This window comes from Arachis duranensis, chromosome 3, assembly GCF_000817695.3.
Source record: "Arachis duranensis cultivar V14167 chromosome 3, aradu.V14167.gnm2.J7QH, whole genome shotgun sequence".
NCBI lineage: Eukaryota > Viridiplantae > Streptophyta > Magnoliopsida > Fabales > Fabaceae > Arachis > Arachis duranensis.
In genome coordinates, this window is record NC_029774.3 from 82,182,978 (window position 1) to 82,199,978 (window position 17,001).

The following is a 17,001-nucleotide window of genomic DNA, read 5'->3' on the forward strand; positions in this document are numbered from 1 at the left end:
CTGGTCATATTTCTGTATTTTGAACTAATTAAATTGATAAAGAGAGAGTCCAAAAAAAAAGAAGAGATAGAAAAAGTCAAGAATATAATTGGATTATAAAACTATTTTTTAAATTTATTCAATAAACTCTAATTTAAAATATTCATTAAAATTTCATGTTTAAATTCAGATCTTAAAAAAAAAAACATCCAAAGCCAAATTCTTTTAATTGTATATGTTTTGAAGTTTCTATTTTATATTTTTTTTTTGAATGTCACTTATTATATAATTAAATTGAACACTTATCAAATAATTAAACTTAGCATTTGTCAAATACTTAACTGTGATATTTGTCAATCAATTAACGTATTATTACTTTCCTATTATATATTAATAGATGTTGATCGGCGTTAAAAAACACAGAAGAGAGGGGAGATTAGAGCGTAGCAGTTTGTTCCTTTTCACTTTGCTTTGAGATTTGGATGAATGGGTGGAAAAGGAAAAAAAAAAACAAAAAACTCAAAAAGGTTAAGGGTATGGACCGTACAAAAGGGCTGAATCGGAAATCAGAATTGTTTGGGAAATCGTTAATCTCCGTAGCACTTTTCCGTATGCATGTGCATTATGCAATGACCCCGCCTCCTTGACTCCATCACGCTTTTCAGAGTTATTTAAATACACAGTTTTATATTTTTCAATTCGTATTAAAATAAGAGAAAATATAGAAAAATAATATTTTTTTAATAATATAAATAATTGATTAAAAAAATTAATTTTAATTTTAAAAATTAAATTTTAAATTAATTAAATTTAATTATAATTTTAAATATTTTTTATTTTTGAATTTTTTATTGGGAATAAACACTGTTTTAGTTCTTAAGGTTTATGGTTAAAATCAAATTCGTCCCCAATGTTATTTTGGATTTAAAATCATCCCAAACATTTTATTTGATATTAAAATCGTTCTTTTGATTTTTTACGAACAAAAATACCCTCCACCATCACCACCTTTATCACTACCACCGCTTTTCTTACTCCCACCAAATACCCCAGATTCAATAATACAATATTCAACACCAACAATAACACATTATTCAAATTCAGAAATAATAACATCAAATTCAACAACAAAGTCAACATAGAAGCACAATCAGAATCAGAAGCACAACAACAATGAAATCAGAAAAATAACAAATCAAAATCAGAATTAGAAGCAGAAGCAGAAGTAGAAGCAAAAGTAGAATCGAAAGCAGAATCAATTAATCATAATCATTGAAACTTAAAACACTAACCAGACAACCAAATCAACCTAAATCCATTAATCAAGAATTAACAATGTTTCTAAGAAGATTTGTGAGCCAAGTGTCTGTAGTGAAAAAGTGTTGAGAAGAATTGAGCCAAAGGCTGCTGCAACACTTGACACCAAGCTGTCATTAAGAAATAAGCTTTCTAAGCAAAAGAAAGAAAGAAAAAGTTAACAGGGATCAATCAAAGAGCAAGGAAATATAGCAGCAACTCTAGTGAATCTTAAAAGGGACATTTCTTATCTATCAGCAAAGAATAAGTGAGCTGCATCTTATCTGCATAAAACCCCATGAATCAAATTCAACTACCTGCTAAATAAGGAAATGTATGCTTCTCTATTTCATTTCATTCCTTCTCATATTTAGTGCTTGCTTGGGGACAAGCAAGTTTTAAGTTTGGTGTTGTGATGACAAGTCATCTTATGCTAGTTTTACAAGCATTTTTTATTAGTTTCATTAGGTTTTATGCACTTTCTTGCACAATAAGTAAGTAATTGGAATGGATTCTCATAACTATTTTGAATCAACCAAACATCATTTATTTTACACAAAATCATAGGTTTTATGCTAGAATTAATTGATTTTATAAATTATGCAAAGATCTAGTGATTTTAGTGGAACTTTGATTAGTTGTTTGGTTGCTTATAGGTGAAGAAATAAGAAAGAAAGGAAAGAACTAAGAAAGCATTGTGGTGCACGAAATTGTGATCATCAACAATGGCGCCAAAAACTTGGTAGCGCTCTCAAACGTGAATCACACTTAGTCACAACTCCGCACAACTAACCAGCAAGTGCACTGGGTCGTCCAAGTAATACTTTACGTGAGTAAGGGTCGATCCCACGGAGATTGTTGGTATGAAGGAAGCTATGGTCATCTTGTAAATCTCAGTTAGGCGGATAATAAATGTTATGGAGTTTTCGAATAATAAATAAAACAGAAAATAAAGATAGAGTTACTCATGTAATTCAATGGTGGAAATTTCAGATAAGTGTGTGGAGGTGCTTGTCCCTGTTGGATCTCTGCTTTCCTACTGTCTTCCTTCAATCCTTCTTATTCCTTTCCATGGCAAGCTATATGTAGGGAATCACTGTTGTCAATGGCTACATCCCATCCTCTCAGTGAAAATAGTCCAAATGCTCTGTCACAGTACCGCTAATCATCTGTCGGTTCTCGATCATGTTGGAATAGAATCCCTTGATTCTTTTGCGTTTGTCATCACACCCAACTATCACGAGTTTGAAGCTCGTCACAGTCATTCAATCCCTGAATCCTACTTGAAATACCACAGACAAGATTTAGACTTTTTGGATTCTCATGAATGCCGCCATCAATCTAGCTTGAGGTACAGCAGAGCTCCACACCCTTAATCTATGGTGTGTAGAAACTCCACCGTTGAAAATACATAAGTGATGAAGGTTCAGGCATGGCCGAATGGCCAGCCCCCCAAAACATGATCAATAGTCTCCTAAGATGAATAATGAAATAAAACTGAGACCAAAGATGTAACGTGGTCAAAAGACACTGAATACAATAGTAAAAAGTCCTATTTATACTAGACTAGCTACTAGGGTTTACAGAAGTAAGTAATTGATGCAGAAATCCACTTCCGGGGCCCACTTGGTGTGTGCTTGGGCTGAGCTTGAGCTTTACACGTGCAGAGGCTTCTTTTGGAGTTGAACATCAAGTTGTAACGTGTTTTTGGCGTTCAACTCTGGTTCGTGACGTGTTTCTGGCGTTTGACTCCAGAATGCAGCATGGAACTAGCGTTGAGCGCCAGTTTACGTCATCTAATCTCGAATAAAGTATGGACTATTATATATTGCTGGAAAGCTCTGGATGTCTACTTTCCAACGCCATTGAGAGTTTGCCATTTGGAGGTCTGTATCTGCAGAAAATCTATTTCGAGTGCAGGGAGGTCAGAATCCAACAGCATCAGTAGTCCTTTGTCAGCCTTTTATCAGAGTTTTGCTCAGGTCCCTCAATTTCAGCCAGAAATTTTCTGAAATCACAGAAAAATACACAAAATCATAATAAAGTCCAGAAATATGAATTTAGCATAAAACTAATGAAAACATCCCTAAAAGTAGCTAGATCCTACTAAAAACTACCTAAAAATAATGCCAAAAAGCGTATAAATTATCCGTTCATCAAAACACCAAACTTAAATTGTTGCTTGTTCCCAAGCAACTGAAAATAAATTAGGATAAAAAGAAGAGAATATACTATAAATCCCAAAATATCAATAAATATTAGTTCTAATTAGATGAGCGGGACTTGTAGCTTTTTGCCTCTGAACAGTTTTGGCATCTCACTTTTTCCCTTGAAGTTCAGAATGATTGGCATCTATAGGAACTTAGAATTTCAGATAGTGTTATTGATTCTCCTAGTTAAGTTTGTTGATTCTTGAACACAGCTACTTCTATGAGTCTTGGCCGTGGCCCTAAGCATTTTGTTTTCCAGTATTACCACCGGATACATAAATGCCACAGACACATAACTGGGTGAACCTTTTCAGATTGTGACTTAGTTTTGCTAAAGTCCCCAATTAGAGGTGTCCAGAGCTTTTAAGCACACTCTTTTGCTTTGGATCACGACTTTAACCACTCAATCTCAAGCTTTTCACTTGGACCTGCATGCCCACAAGCACATGGTTAGGGACAGCTTGATTTAGCCGCTTAGGCCTGTATTTTATTTCCTTGGCCCTCCTGTCCATTGATGCTCAAAGCCTTGGATCCTTTTTACCCTTTCCTTTTGGTTTTAAGGTCTATTGGCTTTTTCTGCTTGCTTTTTCTTTTTCTTTCTAATTATTTTTGCCAAATTTTTTTCTTTTGCAAGCTTTTGCTTTTTCACTGCTTTTTTTTACTTCAAGAATCAATTTTCATGATTTTTCAGATTGTCAATAACATTCTCTTTGTTCATCATTCTTTCAAGAGCCAACAATTTTAGCATTCATAAACAACATGATCAAAATTATGCACTATTCAAGCATTCATTCAGAAAACAAAAAGTATTGTCACCACATCAATATAATTAAACTAAATTCAAGGATAATTTTGAAATTTATGTACTTCTTGTTCTTTTGAATTAGAAACATTTTTCATTTAAGAGAGGTGAAGGATTTATGGAATTTATTCATAGCCTTAAGACATAGTTACTAAATACTAATGATCATGTAATGAAGACACAAACATAGACAAACATTTAACATAAAGAAACCGAAAAGCAGAAAAATAAGAACAAGGAATGAATCCACCTTAGTGATGGTGGCGCTTTCTTCTTGAAGAACCAATGATGTCCTTGAGTTCTTCTATGTCTCTTTCTTGTCTTTGTTGCTCCTCCCTCATTGCTCTTTGATCTTCTCTAATTTCATGGAGAATGATGGAGTGCTCTTGATGTTCCACCCTTAATTGATCCATATTGTAACTCAAATCTTCTAGAGAAGTGTTGAGTTGTTCCCAATAGTTGTTGGGAGGGAAGTGCATCCCTTGAGGCATCTCCGGGATTTCTTAGTGATGAGCTTCCTCATGCTCTCTTGGGGTCCATGAGTGGGTTCTCTTGTTTGCTCCATCCTTTTCTTAGTGATGGGTTTATCCTCCTCAATGAGGATGTCTCCTTCTATGATAACACCAGATGAGTAACATAGATGGCAAATAAGATGAGGAAAAGCTAGCCTTACCAAAGTAGAGGGCTTATCGGCTATTTTGTAGAATTCAAGGGAGATAACTTCATGAATTTCTACTTCCTCTCCAATCATGATGCTATGGATCATGATGGCCTGATCCACAGTAACTTCAGATCGGTTGCTAGTGGGGATGATGGAGCGTTAGATGAACTCCAACCATCCTCTAGCCACAGGCTTGAGGTCCAGTTTTCTTAATTGAATTGGCTTGCCTTTGGAGTCTCTTTTCCATTGAGCTCTTTCCACACACATGTCCATAAGGACTTGGTCCAACCTTTGATTAAAGTTGACCCTTCTTGTGTAGGGGTGTGTATCTCCTTGCATCATGGGCAAGTTGAATGCCAACCTCACATTTTCCGGACTAAAATCTAAGTATTTCCCCCGAACCATTGTAAGATAGTTCTTTGGATTCGGGTTCATACTTTGATCATGATTCCTAGTGATCCATGCATTGGCATAGAACTCTTGGACCATTTAGATTCTGACTTGTTGGATGGGATTGGTTAGAACTTCCCAACCTCTTCTTTGGATCTCATGTCAGATTTTTGGATACTCAATTTTCTTGAGTTTGAAAGGGACCTCGGGGATCACCTTCTTCTTGGCCACAACATCATAGAAGTGGTCTTGATGGGTTTTGGAGATCAATCTTTCCATCTCCCATGACTCGGAGGTGGAAGCTTTTGTCTTTCCTTTCCCTTTTCTAGAGGTTTCTCCGGCCTTAGGTACTTAAAATATTGCTCGCCCTCGAGCAAGAGAAGAAAGAAAAGAAGAAGAAGAAGAGAAAATATGGAGGAGAGTAGGGGAGGTGTATTCGGCCAAGGTGTAGAAGAGGGGGTTGTGTTGTGTAAAAATTAAGGAGAATGGAGGGGTTTATATAGCGAGGGGAGAGGGAGTAGGTTCGGCCATTTAGGGTGGGTTTGGGTGGGAAAGAAATTTTGAATTTTGAAGGTAGGTGGGGTTTATGGGGAAGAGTGGATGGATGTGAGTGGTGAAGGGGTAATTGGGAAGAGAGATTAAGGTGATTGGTGAAGGGTTTTGGGGAAGAGTGTTTATTGGAAAGAGAGGATGAATGTTGAGAAGAGGAGAGAATATGGTAGGTGGGAATCCTGTGGGTCCACAGATCCTGAGGTGTCAAGGATATACATCCCTGTACCAATTAGGCATGTAAAATGTATTTGCATGCAATTCTGGCGTTTAAACGCCGAAGTGATGCATGTTCTGGGCGTTTAACGCCCATGTGTAGCATGTTTCTGGCGTTGAACGCCAGTTTCCATGCTTGTTTCTGGCGTTCAACGCCAGATCCATGCTCTGTTCTGGCATTGAACACCAGCCAGATGCTCCTTACTGGCGTTTAAACGCCAGTAAGTCCTTCCTCCAGGGTGTGATTTTTCTTCTGCTATTTTTTATTCTGTTTTTAATTTTAATATTTTTTTCGTGACTCCACATGATCATGTACCTAATAAAACATAAAAGAACAATAAAATAAAAAATAAAATTAGATAAATAAAAATTGGGTTGCCTCCCAATAAGCACTTCTTTAATGTCAATAGCTTGACAGTGGGCTCTCATGGAGCCACACAGGTGATCAGGTCAATGTTGTATAGTCCCAACACCAAACTTAGAGTTTGGTTGTGGGGATTCAACACCAAACTTAGAGTTCGGTTGTGGCCTCCCAACACGAAACTTAGAGTTTGACTTTGGGGGCTCTGTTTGACTCTGTACTGAGAGAAGCTCTGCATGCTTACTCTCCCTTGTTACAGAAGGATAGCCGTGTGCCTTAAACACAAGGTTGTCCCCATTCAATTGAAGGACTAATTCTCCTCTGTTAACATCTATCACAGCTTCTGCTGTTGCTAGGAAAGGTCTTCCAAGGATGATGCATTCGTCCTCTTTCTTCCTAGTGTCTAAGATTATGAAATCAACAGGGATGTAAAGGCCTTCAACCTTTACTAACACGTCCTCCACTATTCCATAAGCTTATGTAATGAAAATAAGGCAGGCTGTACCTCAATGATCCCCAGTTTCTCCATTACAGAGAGTGGCATAAGATTTATGCCTGACCCTAGGTCACACAGAGCTTTCTCAAAGGTCATGGTGCCTATGGTACAGGGTATTAAGAATTTCCCAGGATCTTGTTCCTTTTGAGGTAAAGTTTGCTGAACCCATGTATCAAGTTCACTAATGAGTAAGAGAGGTTCATCTTCCCAAGTCTCATTACCAAATAACTTGGCATTCAGCTTCATGATGGCTCCTAGATATTGAGCAACTTGCTCTCCAATTACATCTTCATCCTCTTCAGAGGAAGAATAATCTTCAGAGCTCATGAATGGCAGAAGGAGATTTAATGGAATCTTTATAGTCTCTATATGAAACTCAGATTCCTTTGGATCCTCCATAGGGAACTCCTTCCTGCTTGAGAGACATCCCATGAGATCTTCCTCATTGGGATTCGCGTCCTCTCCCTCCTTCTTGCATTCGGCCATGTTGAGTATATCAATGGCCGTGCACTCTCTCTTTGGATTCTCTTTTGTATTGCTTGGGAGAGTACTAGGACGGGTTTTAGTAACTTTCTTACTCAGCTGGCCCACTTGTGCCTCCAAATTTCTAATGGAGGATCTTGTTTCACTCATGAAACTTAAAGTGGCCTTAGACAGATCAGAAACTAGATTAGCTAAATTAGAAGTGCTTTGCTCAGGATTCTTTGTCTGTTGCTGAGAAGATGATGGAAAAGGCTTGCTATTGCTGAGCTTAGTTCATCCACCATTATTAAAGCCTTGTTGAAGCTTTTGTTGATCCTTCCACGAGAAATTTGGATGATTTCTCCATGATGAATTGTAGGTGTTTACATAAGGTTCACCTGAGTAATTTACCTCTGCTATTGCAGGGTTATCAGGATCATAAGCTTCTTCTTCAGAAGATGCCTCTTTAGTACTGTTGGATGCATTTTTTCATCCATTCAGACTTTGGAAAATCATGTTGACTTGCTGAGTCAACATTTTGTTCTGAGCCAATATGGCATTCAGAGCATCAATCTCAAGAATTCCCTTTCTCTGAGGCGTCCCATTATTCACGGAATTCCTCTCAGAAGTGTACATGAACTGGTTATTTGTAACCATGTCAATAAGTACTTGAGCTTTTGCAGGCATTTTCTTTAGGTGAATGGATCCACCTGCAGAATGGTCCAGTGACATCTTAAAGAACTTAGATAGACCATAATAGAATATATCCAGAATGGTCCATTCTGAAAGCATGTCAGAAGGACACCTTTTGGTCATCTACTTGTATCTTTTCCAAGCTTCATAGAGGGATTCACCATCTTTTTGTTTGAATGTATGAACATCCAATCTAAGCTTGCTCAGCTTTTGAAGAGGAAAGAATTTATCCAAGAAGGCCGTCACCAGCTTATCCCAAGAGTCCAGGCTATCCTTAGGTTGTGAATCCAATCATGTTCTAGCTCTGTCTCTTACAGCAAAAGGGAAAAGCATGAGCCTGTAGACTTCAGGATCTACTCCATTCATTTTTACAGTCTCACAGATCTGTAAGAACTCAGTTAAAAACTGATAGGGATCTTTTGATGGAAGTCTATGAAACTTGCAGTTTTGTTGCATTAGAGCAACTAGTTGAGGTTTCAGCTCAAAATTGTTTGCCCCAATGGTAGGGATTGAAATGCTTCTTCCATCAAACTTGGAAGTAGGTGTAGTGTAATCACCAAGCATCCTCCTTGCATTATTGTTGTTAGGTTCGGCTGCCATCTCCTTCTCTTGTTCGAAAATTTCAGTAAGGTTGTCTTTGGATTGTTGTAATTTAACTTCTCTTAGTTTCCTCTTCAAAGTCCTTTCAGGTTCTGGATCAGCTTCAACAAGAATGCCTTTCTCCTTGTTCCTGCTCATATGAGAAAGAAGAGAACAGAAAAAGGAAGAGGAATCCTCTATCTCACAATAAAGGGGTTCCTTATAATTAGTAGAAGAAGAAAGGGAATAAGAAGAATGGAGAATCCAAACACAAGGGTAAGGATAGAGGTAGTGATTTGAGATGAAGAGAAGTGAAGAGAGGTGTTAGTAAATAAATAAATAAATAAATAAATAGAAGAAGATGAGAGAGAAAGAATTCGAAAATTAATTTTGAAAAGGAGTTAACTGATTTTCGAAAATTAAAGGAAGAATTAAAATTAAAATTAAAATTTAAAATAATTAATTAATTTAAAAAGAATTTTGAAAAAGGGATGAGATATTTTCAAAAATTAGAGACAAAAAAGTAGTTAGGTGGTTTTGAAAAAGATAAGAAACAAACAAAAAGTTAGTTGGTTAGTTGAAAAATATTTGAAATTCAATTTTGGAAAGATAAGAAGATAAGAAGATATTTTTGAAATTAAAGTTTTTTTGAAAAAGATAAAATTTTTGAAAAAGATATGATATAATAGATATGATAAAAAGAAATGATAAGAAGATAAGATAGAAAAGATATGGTTGAAAAGGATTTAATTTTTAAAATTAAAATTAATTATTTAACTAACAAGAAACTAAAAGATAAGATTCTAGAATTTAAAGATTGAACCTTTCTTAACAAGAAAGTAACAAACTTTAAATTTTTGAACCAATCACATTAATTGTTAGCATAATTTTCGAAAATAAAGATAAAATTAAGAAAAAGATTTTTGAAAAATAATTTTTAAAATTTTTGAGAAATTATAAAAAAAATGAAAAAGATATGATTTTTGAAAAAGATTTTGAAAAGATAAGATTTTTAAAATTAAAAATTTAACTTGACTTACAAGAAACAACTAATTTTAAAATTTTTTTGACTAAGTCAACCCAAATTTTCGAAATTTATGAGAAAAACAAGGAAAATATATTTTTTTATTTTTGAATTTTTTATGAAGAGAGAGAAAACACAAATATGACCCAAAACATGAAAATTTTGGATCAAAACACTTAATGCATGCAAGAACACTATGAATGTCAAGATGAACACCAAGAACACTTTGAAGATCATGATGAATATCAAGAACATATTTTCGAAAAATTTTTGAAGCAAAGAAAACATGCAAGACACCAAACTTAGAAATCTTTAATGCTTAGACAATATGAATGCAAAGATGCACATGAAAAACAATAAAAGATACAAAACAAGAAAACATCAAGATCAAACAAGAAGACTTACCAAGAATAACTTGAAGATCATGAAGAACACTATGAATGCATGAATTTTCAAAAAAATGCAAGGACAAGATAAATATGCAATTGACACCAAACTTAAAACATGACACAAAACTCAAACAAGAATACAAAATATTTTTGGTTTTTATGATTTTATGATTTTTTTTATTTATTTTTTTCGAAAAAAAAAACATATAGTAAAAGAAATTAAGAGATTCAAAATTTTTAAAAAGAATTCCAAGAATCTTTCAATGTTAGTCTAAAGCTCCAATCCAAGGGTTGGGCATGGCTTAATAGCCAGCCAGCTTTAGAAAATATAAATCAGGCATGCAACAGCTGATATTTCATCAAACTCCATATACATACCCGTTATATTGACAAGTGGAAGCCTCAATCCAAAAGGATTTGGATATGGCTTTACAGCCAGTCAGGCTTCAACATGTTACTATGAAACTCTAGAATTCATTCTTAAAAATTTTGGAATAATTTTCGAAAACAAAGGGAAAAATTTTGAAAAAAATATTTTTGAAAACTTTTTGAAAAGAAAAATAAAAAGAAAATTACCTAATCTGAGCAACAAGATGAACCGTCAGTTGTCCATACTCGAACAATTCCCGGCAACGGCGCCAAAAACTTGGTACACGAAATTGTGATCATCAACAATGGCGCCAAAAACTTGGTAGCGCTCTCAAACATGAATCACACTTAGTCACAACTCCGCACAACTAACCAGCAAGTGCACTGGGTCGTCCAAGTAATACCTTACGTGAGTAAGGGCGATCCCACAGAGATTGTTGGTATGAAGCAAGCTATCGTCATCTTGTAAATCTCAGTTAGGCGGATAATAAATGTTATGGAGTTTTTGAATAATAAATAAAACAGAAAATAAAGATAGAGTTACTCATGTAATTCAATGGTGGGAATTTCAGATAAGTGTGTGGAGGTGCTTGTCCCTGTTGGATCTCTACTTTCCTATTGTCTTCCTTTAATCCTTCTTATTCCTTTCCATGGCAAGCTGTATGTAGGGCATCACCGTTGTCAATGGCTACATCCCATCCTCTCAGTAAAAATGGTCCAAATGCTCTATCACAGCACGGCTAATCATCTGTCGGTTCTCGATCATGTTGCAATAGAATCCCTTGATTCTTTTTCGTTTGTCATCACGCCCAAAAATCGCGAGTTTGAAGCTCATCACAGTCATTCAATCCCTGAATCCTACTCGAAATACCACAGACAAGGTTTAGACTTTTCGAATTCTCATGAATGCCGCCATCAATCTAGCTTATACCACGAAGAATCTGATTAAGGAATCCAAGAGATATGCGCCCGGTCTAAGGTAGAACAGAAGTGGTTGTTAGTCACGCGTTCATAGGTGAGAATGATGATGAGTGTCACGGATCATCACATTCATCATGTTGAAGTGCAACGAATATCCTAGAACAGGAATAGCTGAATTGAATAGAAAATAGTAGTAATTGCATTAAAACTTGAGGTACAGCAGAGCTCCACACCCTTAATCTATGGTGTGTAGAAACTCCACCATTGAAAATACATAAGTGATGAAGGTTCAGGCATGGCCGAATGGCCAGCCCCCCAAAACATGATCAATAGTCTCCTAAGATGAATAATGAAATAAAACTGAGACCAAAGATGTAACGTGGTCAAAAGACACTGAATACAATAGTAAAAAGTCCTATTTATACTAGACTAGCTACTAGGGTTTACAAAAGTAAGTAATTGATGCAGAAATCCACTTCCGGGGCCCACTTGGTGTGTGCTTGGACTGAGCTTGAGCTTTACACGTGCAGAGGCTTCTTTTGGAGTTGAACGCCAAGTTGTAACTTGTTTTTGGCGTTCAACTTTAGTTCATGACGTGTTTCTGACGTTTGACTCCAGAATGCAGCATGGAACTGGCGTTGATCGCCAGTTTACATCATCTAATCTCGAATAAAGTCACAACTAGGGATTAATACAGACAGATTTACAGGCGGATTTAGTCTTTATTACAGACGAATTTTTGGTTATCGACAAAATTACCGACAGATTTTGTCCCTCTGTAAAAGCCCCGTCGGAAATTATTTACCGACGGATTTTTTTTCCGTCGGAAAATTACAGACGGATTTTTACCAGTTACCGACGGATTTTCCCTCTGTAAATTTTTTACCCATTTCCTAAAGGCGACGCACTTTCAGACGGATTTTCAGACAGATTTTCCGTCTGTAATTACAGACAGATTTTTCGACAGATTTTCCGTCTGTAATTACAGACGGATTTTCCGACAGATTTTCCGTCTGTATTTACAGGCGGATTTTTCGACAGATTTTCCATCTGTAATTTGAACTTTGGAAAATCATCCCACGTTCTGATTACAGACAAAAAATCCATCTGTAAATCCGTCAGTAAGATAAAATAGAATTTTTTTTTATTTTTCTAATTGCAAAATAAACTTGTTTTCATACAAAATAAATATAAATTTAATACAAATTTTTATCTAATTTGTATTCGAATATTTATAATATTTCAAAAAATAAACAAATTCATCATATTATGAAGTACTATAAACAAGCAAGTCAATATAATTCAAAACATAAACAAAATATGTTGATCATCTATAGTTCCTAGTATATTGTACAACCATACTAAAACTATCAGCTATAGTCTTCATCCTCATCATCATCATATTCCTCTTGTTTCTTCTTCTTAGCAGTAAGAGAAGAATCAGATGATTGTTTCTTCAACTCAGCAGTAAGAACTTGAGAGAGAGCAGCTATTGCTGCTGCTCTTTGTGATCCATGACTTCTTCCGGTTGTCTTAGGACTAGAACTTTTGGTTCCGGATGATGATTTAAATGCAGAGTTTAAAGCAGCCAAAGCTTCTTACTCTTCTTCTTCTTTTTCTTATTCTTTTCCTCCTCTCCATCACCAACAACAGTAGTGGCACCAACAAAATAGAAGAAACAACCAATTAGGTTTTGTTAACTGAATTTCGCTGTTAGCTATGATACGTTATAATTTAGAAACTCGGTTCTCTACAGCAGCAACAGGGAAGGGACAGGGCTAGGGCTAGGGATAATGAAATCAAAATAGAATCAAACATGTAAACCAAACAAAATTAAATAATACAACCTATCTTCTACTGTATATGCATATATACTTATTAACTCCAATGTTTATAAACATGTCCTCCTTAGCAATTAAATAATAATAAGAAGGGACTGGCGTTAGTTACATTGTTATTCTATGCACCACATACACGTTGGGTTTTGATGAACAAGTAAATTGATCTAAAATCTACACCACATATTGATGCCTTTTTTTGTTTATAATCCAAATGAGTAAGGAACAGAAAGAGAAGAACTAAAGTTGTACCTTCTAACTGCTTGAAGTCGTTCTTCAAAGTCAAGATCAAAAGTATCGTTGCGAGACTTGCCGTCGAGCTGTGGTGCGGGTGCCTCTGCAGAGAAAAAAGCATCCAAAGTTTGACGACTATACAGTGAGTAGTGAATGGTGAATAGAATAAGAAGAGGATTGCAATTACGAGTGGATGGAGGACGAGATGTTGACCCCCTGCTACTGAGTTGAGCCTGTTAGCATCTTTTATGAAAAACCATCCCTAAAATAAAATACAATACAGAGAGGAAATAGGAACACCTTTGCTTTGACACCAAATATTCTTCTACTGATGATGCCCTTGCAAGTAAAATAAACGAATAAAATTAACTGGTTTAGGATTCAGGTATACTGTTGTTCAAGAGTAACGTATACATCATAAGAATCTAGTAGTTCATTTTTAACTGAGAGTGACCCAGAAAGAAACTAATGTTGAGCTTAGGGCTTAGCACAAGCATATCTAGAGAACATGTAAAAAACAAAGCAAGTCTTCTTTTTTCATTCTTTTAAAAAAATGTCAATGTTCCCTCACAGAAGCCATTGAATATTTGTCCATGCCCAGCTTCTTGTAAAAGCTGATCTTTTCCATGCAGCCTCTGAAATGAAAAATAATTAAAAGGGACTAATTATTTTATTTTATTTTGATTCATGGTAGCAATTTTGTTGTGTACTATATGGTGCATCTATATATGCATTATTTAGTTCTGCAAGAAAATGTATTAATTACAAGTCCTATATTTTTTATAAGGATTTCTATATATGCATCTATATATGCATCTATATATGCATTCACAATTTCTTTCCTCCACCTTGCTTGCATGAGCTTATGCAAATTTAAAAAAATTAACACATTAGTCTGTAATAATCCAATATCTTTGAAAACATTTTTAAAAAAAGTTTATAATTAGAAGAAACAATTTGTTATGGTGGAAAAGAACTTCTAAGCTGTCATGAAACTCACAAAGATTGACCAGGATATGGAGACTACAATCAAATAAAGCTCCAAAATGATATGGTTTAACACAACAAAATTGAGATGAAACGGTAACAAATTAAGATAGATAAACTACCTTATGAAGTTTACTACAGCCATATATAACCGTACCAGGTTCTCTAAATACTTAAGTAAGCAATAAACTGACCTGTGTTCATCTTTTGTCCAAGCAATACCCTTACGGCGTTCCTGATCTGATCTTGAAGCCTTAGATCCATTATTAGACTCGCTGTTCGAATTCCAAGGTTGGCCACCCTTCTTGCCAGCTCCTTCATCACTAGCATTGCCTGTTGAGCCTTCTGAAGTAGAATTATAAGCCGGTAGAGTCACACGCCCAGATTCAATTAAGTTGACATCATCAACCAGAAGCTCATAGTGTTATTTGGAAGCATAAATGTGACATTTCATCAAACATTTTGAAGGCATAAAAATTAAAACAAAAAACTATGAATAATGAAAAAATATTAATCAACTTAACTGTACAAAATAGAAATAACTACACAAACCATTTCTGCAAAGTTTTAGTTGTATGAATGCATAGTTTTAGTTATATCTTGAATAGTTGAATTGTTTTTCATATAAACTTTGATAGATCCTTGGGCTTCTTTATTTTTTGAGAATTGATCTTAATAGGATATTTATTTAAAGGGCTCTATCACCCCCCACACAGTGATCCAAATTTCAAAGGCCTTGATCCAAAAATAAAAGGATAAATAAGGGAAAAAAAGATTAATTTAAACCTGTATTTTAAGTGTAAGATCCCTCTAAGAGCACCAACTAGATTCTGGGTCCTTAGTGTTTTGGAAGGAAACAGTGAATTGGAAAAAGAAAAGAAAAATCATGGTTGGTGGTACCTCTCTTTCGTTTCACTCCAGCTATATTATGCCTACCACCCCACTCCATTGCACGTTCTCAATCTCATTTTGTTGGCCCCTTTATGTCTATTCCATGGCTTCCTGCGTAGTAAAGTTGTGCCAATTTCAGAAAGCTATACACCTTAAAATAGAATATAAAAAACTATCGACAAACAACACAAGTATATATGTGTGTGTGCGTGTGTGTGTGTGTGTGTGTTACTTACAACAGCTCCATCATTTCCTCCCAAAGAATATATTTCAAAATTTAATAAATACTTACACAAAACAAAACATTTAGATATTGGATTTCCTTATGGCACAGTAGCAAGGAGTCAAGCTGGTAAGAGGGAAGAGGCTCTACTTAAATGAAAATCCACCAACTGAGCCAATGAAGGATTCCTGCACATATAAATACTATGTGCTGGTCTCTCAATCAATCAAGTGCTACATATATAGAGTTAACAAACACTCATGAACTGAATATATTATATTGTGAATGAATGATATTAAATCAGCTATGACATAACCATATTAAAGTTAAAATGAAAGCATAATAGAAAATAAACATTTCAATTTGATCCATACAAGTTAGGCAGTAACTTAGGTACAGCCAGGAATAGAGGAACTTACTAACAAAATCATCATCTTTTGAAGTAGGTATTATTATCTTAACCCCCAATTCCTCTTCTATCTTCTGTTATGTGGATCCCTTGAAACAATATATCTTATAGATTTGCAGGTATATATTGATATGTAGGTTATTAATATAGGAAGAAACAAAGAAAACAGACCAGAATTATACTAACCCTTCATGGTAGGAGCCTTGGTCACAGATCTTGACTGGTTCTTCGATGCCCTCAGAAACTTGTCTTTCGTCAAAACTGACACTGGAAACCAAAAAAGGCTCAGAAACAACAAAACATTAAATTCTTATTTTATTATGGCATCTTACAAAGCTATGGCATTGCATGTCATCTGATTCATGTAAGCATGAACCAGCACAAAGAATATGGTCAATTCTACTGCCGAAGTTGAATACTTCAGCACCTGTACTTTGCGACCAGCATGTATATGCTTCCCTTCTGCATAAAATATCAAAACATAAAAATTGACTAACAGTCTTGGCACCATTGACATCGATAAACGTAGCTCAAGCACCATACTTATCAGGATGCTTTGTTCTGAAGACATCAGAAAATTGGCCTCCATTTTCAAGTAATATTGATCTGAACCATCTTCTAAACCTACACAAAATTCAAGTGAAGAAATTATTAGCAGCATATTACTGATATTTAGAAGTAGTGAAGTACTTCATATATAACTCTGCCATTTAGCTTACTCATTATTGTCAAACTCAGGTCCTGCATCACATCAATCAATTGCAGATGGCGCAATGTTGAGATCACCAACAACAATTATTCTCCTTCCCATATGCAGAAGAGACTCCCATCTTTTCTAATAGAGAAACTATAAATATTAATGAAACAGAACAAGGTAAACACAAAAACATAGAAAATTCTTGGCTCTTCAAAACAAAGAAACAGAGGAAACAAAAGTGAGTACTGGTGCACGAAATTGCAATAACACTTTTGCAACTCCGCACAACTAACCAGCAAGTGTACTGGGTCGTCCAAGTAATACC

General features: G+C 35.4%; 2 long non-coding RNA genes and 1 other non-coding gene across 3 annotated transcripts; 1 reads left to right on the plus strand and 2 right to left on the minus strand.

Moving 5' to 3' along the window:
- Positions 1-8,208: 8,208 nt before the first annotated feature.
- Positions 8,209-8,316, plus strand: LOC127746282 (small nucleolar RNA R71). Its single transcript, XR_008007902.1, has one exon. It is a non-coding gene; the product is annotated as a small nucleolar RNA R71 (small nucleolar RNA).
- A 6,339-nt stretch (positions 8,317-14,655) lies between these two features.
- Positions 14,656-16,261, minus strand: LOC107479660 (uncharacterized). The gene is made up of 3 exons (XR_002372470.2): positions 15,990-16,261; positions 15,357-15,458; positions 14,656-14,871 (listed from the first exon to the last, which is right to left on the minus strand). It is a non-coding gene; the product is annotated as an uncharacterized LOC107479660 (long non-coding RNA).
- A 56-nt stretch (positions 16,262-16,317) lies between these two features.
- LOC127745674 (uncharacterized) lies at positions 16,318-16,724 on the minus strand. The gene is made up of 3 exons (XR_008006992.1): positions 16,699-16,724; positions 16,523-16,603; positions 16,318-16,441 (listed from the first exon to the last, which is right to left on the minus strand). It is a non-coding gene; the product is annotated as an uncharacterized LOC127745674 (long non-coding RNA).
- Positions 16,725-17,001: the final 277 nt, after the last annotated feature.